The 6000-nt window shown below is 38.8% G+C and overlaps 1 non-coding gene across 1 annotated transcript; it reads left to right on the top strand.

Annotated features, from left to right (window-relative positions):
• Nucleotides 1–542: 542 nt before the first annotated feature.
• Nucleotides 543–615, top strand: trnar-acg. The gene has a single exon. It is a non-coding gene; the product is annotated as a tRNA-Arg (tRNA).
• The last annotated feature ends 5385 nt before the right edge of the window (nt 616–6000 follow it).

Raw genomic sequence — 6000 nt, 5'->3', positions numbered from 1 at the left:
CCATCCCCTCTCGCTGTTGGTCTCTGCAGCAGCTCTCAGCTCCATGATCACACTCTTCCTCATGCTTCTTTCCCATTAGTGTTATATCAATCACAAACAAATGAATGTATCAGGAATGATTTTGCTAATTTTATTCCTCTTCCTGGCCTGGTTTGCTCTTTTCCACAACCTCTGTCAATCTCACATCTCAAGTTAAAATGCGGACTCCTCTATAATGTATATTGTTTACATGTATTGTAACATAAATTTACTGTAATGTACAGTAGGTACTGCAGGTATGAGGGCGCATTATAAGGATGGAGGAGTTTTCTCATCACTCTCCGTTTACTGCTCGTCTTTGTCTTTACGCTCCACAGAATACAGTCATCAGAAATAACCAGAGGCAAAAGCAAAACGAGTCCAGTGCAGTGTGAGGCTTCAAGAAAGATGCAAATGTACCTAGTGACTGTTCGGCTACATGTAACCACCACATACAAATTTACAACTGTTACGTGTACTGTATGATATCAAATTCTCACAGTCAATATGACTGAGGTTATCCTGGGCCAGTGGCGCAATGGATAACGCGTCTGACTACGGATCAGAAGATTCTAGGTTCGACTCCTGGCTGGCTCGAAGCTTTTGACTCCTGGCTTTGATTCATCAAACCCACTGTCATCCCTTGTTGCATACAGTGAATATATTTCATATACATTTGCATGTGTAAATGTTTATGATTTATTTCATTCATCATATGTAATTGGCAATAAAGGATTTTCTGATTCTGAATTTCAGATGGCACTTATTGTATTCAAAGCAAATAAACTCTCCTACTAGAAATTATATTACTGAACACTTACTGAAACTATGGAGCAGTTTGAAGGGGACACTCAAGGAATGTCCAAATATAAACCAGTTTAAAAATATATATAAAGAGAAGATTTTTACAAGGAACAGAAATGAAGAGGGTATTTGATTATCACTGGGTGTTTACTGTTATTTATTTCTTTTGTTATTTTTAGTAGTTTTGTGTGTAGTTACTTATAATAATGTAATAATAATGTATTATTATTAAGAAGGGTTGGGATAAAATAAGTCTGTACTTATCCCCACTCCTTTTCTGACATGTAGAATATGTAATTTTCAGTTTACTTTTATTTTTCATTTGTGTTATTTATGTTCATTATGTCCATTCGCTATTTTTTCCTTTCAAATGTCGAAATAAACTAAAATAAACCGTTTCAACACACAGTTGGAGGAATAACTTTCTGATTGTTTAAATAAAACTGATGAATATTGTTGATCTAAATGTAGAATTAATAGCTGAGCCGTTGTATTGGACTGCGTCCAATTTTACACACGATCAAATGTCCACTGACTGATCAGCCACAACATTAAAACCACTGACAGGTAAAGCAAATAATATTGACTATTTAAAGTTCTGCAGGGAAACTTCTGGACTTGACATTCATGTGAATGTTACTTAGACATGTACCACCCATCTAGACCAGACCAGACGCCTCCACCCCATAGCAATGACACTCCTTGATGGCAGCACTCATCCCCAGCAGGATGCAGTCTGACACACACACACAAAAACAACTCAGGAATAACTCAAAAAAACATGAAAAACAGCACTAGGTGTTGACCTGGCCTCCAAATTCACTAGATCCCAAACTGATCAAGTATGTGTGGGATGCACCGAAACAAATGTGATCTATAAAGACCCACTAACAACATCCTGTTAGGGAGACCTACACAATATTAAAGCACCTTGAGACAATTTGTATTGTTATTGAACCATACACAAAAACAGAACTGAGTTGAAGGCAGGTGGTTTTAATGTTGTGGCTGATCAGTGTACATTATAATACAGACCTTGAACGCAACAGGAACAAAAATATTCATCTCAAGAGATGAATAAAATATTCCACACTCTTGCTATGGTAACAAACAGGCAGATCAAGCACGAGGAGGATTTGAGTGATGTGGTTCCACCGCCTGCTGCTGGATAATTAACAAGTTGAGGATGGGAGAGATTATCCATCAATGCAACAATAAAATAAATAAATAAATAAAGAGCAAAGCTACAATAGACTGGATTCAGTGAGATCAAAGAATGAATGTCTGTCTCCATTTTGAGCATTATCCACGAAAAAAAGTCTGCAGCGGTTTCTCACAGTAAACAGGTATTTACAGTAATAGATGACACAGCAGCTAGAGGGAGTCATGACAACTGTCAAAATGACACAATAGGAAAGCCTCAGCAACCAAATTAAACTGTGACAGTAGCATGTCGGTTGTCAGCAACAGAGCAAACCTCATGACTTTTCCTATCTGCAATGTTTTCACCTCGAGGACACAAAATACAACCTCTGTAGAAACAAGTTGCACCGTTTAAAAATCACAGCTTGGCGGTAATGAAGCTCAGCGTAACATCAATCAGGAACACTGTCATCCCTTTGTCACCAGCTTTCTTTTTCTTCTCAGTCCTCTGATCAACGACTATGGGAATTTGTAGGACAATCCAGATCTCCACCATTCTCATCTGTGTCTAGACCAAAATCTCTCACATTTCTTTTATCGTACATTTAAATTTAAATAAAATCTTTACTGTTGACTCAAGAAGGAAATCTCTCCGGAATTAAATAAAAAGGGAAAACACAAGAATGCAGACTGGTCTGTGGGGTCAACTTGTGCTTTATCCAAAACACAGTGAGATCATGTGATGAAGATATGCAGTATCGAGGTTGATAAATATATAAAGAAAGGAAACTAATGTAAGAATCAACAGACAGACTTAATGAAACTAGGGAAACCAAAGACAACCGATGCAAAATCTTCCTTCCTGCTCATTGCGACACTGCTCGCAACCAGACCAACAGAATGGCAAATGTGTTTCTCTGTGGGAAAAGCTGAAGAAATGAACAGTAACCTGCTCCAGACTGTAAATACAGTCACTCTGGGCGTATAATTATACATTTCCTTTGCAGTAATACAGCAATAACCAAGTTAAATCCCATGCTTGACTACAAATATATTCCTACACTGGAGGCTTTTACAGAAAGACCACCATAACACCTTGAAGCAGAGGCAGAAATCCATCCTAAGCCCCAGGGGAATCTATTGGCAGCAGCTATAGTGACGGCATTTGAAGTCAGCGGAGAGGGTGTTTTTCTTCCTCTCTATCTCTCTCTATTGTGTCCATCGATAAACATCGATATCTTCACCAGCCTCACCAGCATGCCTGCATTTGTAGGTAAATGCCACATAACTTACATAACGCCAGAAGCTCTGAATCTCATTAAGAAAGCTCCGGTAACTATGGCGATGAGCATCGCCGGCGACCCCCGATGTAACTTATGCTAAAAAGGCCAAGAGGTTGCTATGACAACTGGAGGGAAAACAAGCAAAGGGAGAAAGTTGGAGCTGGTTTCTTGAAGACTGCAGACATTCACACACATGCATTCATAAAAACACCCCCAGGCACACAAACAGTGCAACGCCGGCAAATAATAGCTAACGCACTGAAATTAAAACGCACAATTAACTTGTTAGTCGTCTACTCGTCACTGCACTCCAGGTCCATGTGTCCTCTCTGCTCTCACACACAGTGCGGCTGTAGTGACAGTCTGGACTGGAGCTTGTTAGAGCAAATTCACATGAATGTTGATTAAAATCTGAACATTTTATTCCGCTCCAATCTGTCGCCTCAGACTAGTCAGCTTCTTGAAACCTCTCTGTTTTTTCTCATTTCAGTTGATGCTTTCTACTGAAACGCAATGCAACACATGACTTGACCTGTGCTCATTTAAACGTCAGCGCTTGGACAGGTTTCTTTTGTATGGACGATTCACAGACCACGCAGGAGTCTGTGTTTTCCCTGCGGCTAGTCTGTGCGTGACCATTTGACAAGCTTCCTGCCAACACTGAGAGCTAATTGGAAAAGTAGTGGAAGAAGCGTGTGTGTGTGTGTGTGTGTGGTCATCTATTAATAATGGACACTGACGGAGCAAGGTGTTATCTGTAACACCCATCCAGCTGCACCAGTGGTAACTCTGGCTGCTCAAGCTCAAAGAAATTCAAACAAGTCATCAAACAGTTAAAGCAAATAGAAATTACTGCAGAGAAACAAATAAACCAAGCACAGGCCAGAAGCTGCCTCTCATGAAAACAGATGATAGTGCGTTCAGGGACGTAAATTAATTTCAGCAGGATAAGTGAATTCAGCAAATGGATGGGTGCATGTAAATGAATTGGTTCAGTCTCAAATTAAAAGGTTTAATTAGGTGGACGGTCATTTGTGATACAATTTTGAACATTATTAATATTCACCACCTCCCCTTGCTTTGTGTTTAATGCATTGATTTAATTACATGCAGAATAATAAAACAGATAGAGCAGAGATTGCTGAATGACTCGACCTAACTAGGGTTGAAACAATGGGTCAACGTCCTCTGTTATGGAAATATGTCGATTTGCGTCAAACATGTAGCATGGTGTAAGTTCATTTTCAATTATGGCGGCTGCAGCGAATGCGTAAATATGTCTTAAAAGATCTGAACTGATTGTCCAAATTACTTGATAAGATGCATGCTTTGGGAAAAATTAAACAATCCACAGTAGCACCCCCACAAGCATCTCAATAAAACATTATCCAGCTTTCCAACGCCAAAACTGCAGGACTGAATCCTGCATGTTTGGGTTGTTAGAGTTAGTTTTGTCTGATTGTTGGTTTGTGGTCAATGTCTGGGAGTTGTAGTTTGTTTATGCACCAATAAAATAAACAACAGATTTCCATTAATGCTCTACGTGGGGTTTAGTAACCTTTGTCAGGTAAATAATAGAGGTGCATGTTAGCTCTTTCCTAGTTAGGTCTACAGTGAACAGTGTGATAAATAGTATCGTTATGCAGTGTTAAAATTCATGTAAGAAACTGAAAAAGTGTTTTACATAGCGGTGAGGTAAGCAAAAGATTAACCGATTACTCGATCGATTAATCGAATATTCGATTAATCACTTAAATATCCAACAGATTAATCGACTATTTGAAAAAAAAAACAAAAAACAAAAACAGGACCATCATTCATCATTTGTAGCAGCCAGTCAAGAGATTTGGCAAAGTCAACAAAAGACCTTTAGTGTACAGTAAAACAGAAAAGAGAGAAATACATCAATAACCTTGCATTCTGCCTGATAAAAACGATGAATCAATTCTAAACAAAGTTGCTGATTGCATTTCTGTTGGAAGGATTAATCCAATAAATTGACAGACAAATGGAAGAGCAGAGTGACACAGACCTGTAATCCAAACATCAGCCATTTTCAGACACAAGTTATTCTACCACTGTCTCAGGGTAAAATTAGCCGCCTCCGGCCACGTCTGTCACAGCCTGGAAAGCATGAAAATATTTGCATCCTTAATGAGTACAAAATGACTACAATATTTACTGAAACAACAGCCAGAGGCACAATAAACATGACTCAAGCTGTAAAAGATGGGAACTGTTTGCACTTGAAAGCAGAAATTTGCAATATTCCCTGCAGTGTGCCATCACACTCTGCCAGCAAATAGTAACTACAGGTGGAGAGAGTTTGCAACAGGAAAATAAAACATTTTTTAAACAGTTAGTGTGAGGAAACACATGCACATGTGCCTTGTTATCTCACAATACTGTAATTTGTTGGACAACAGTGATTTTTATTTCTTTTTCCCACCATTTATAAAGCGTTAATATCACGAGAGACAGACAGAGAGTTGGTTTCATCTCACTGTACAATCAATGAAAACTCAGGATCTTTTCCCACAGTACTGACAACACACACACACAGACACACCATCACCCACCCACATATGAGACCACACAAACACACAGACTACACTTATCAAAGTGGGTGCTGCTTCAAAAGTACACCAGCAGACACAGAGATAAAGCTACTTTTCTGATTCTGAATGTAGGCAACAACAACAACAAAAAAAAGAACTGCTGAGAGAAATAATATTAAATAAATAAAAAGCTG

The sequence above is a fragment of the Mugil cephalus genome, chromosome 21, assembly GCF_022458985.1.
Source record: "Mugil cephalus isolate CIBA_MC_2020 chromosome 21, CIBA_Mcephalus_1.1, whole genome shotgun sequence".
Taxonomy (NCBI): domain Eukaryota; kingdom Metazoa; phylum Chordata; class Actinopteri; order Mugiliformes; family Mugilidae; genus Mugil; species Mugil cephalus.
This window is presented reverse-complemented; position numbering and strand designations above follow the sequence as displayed.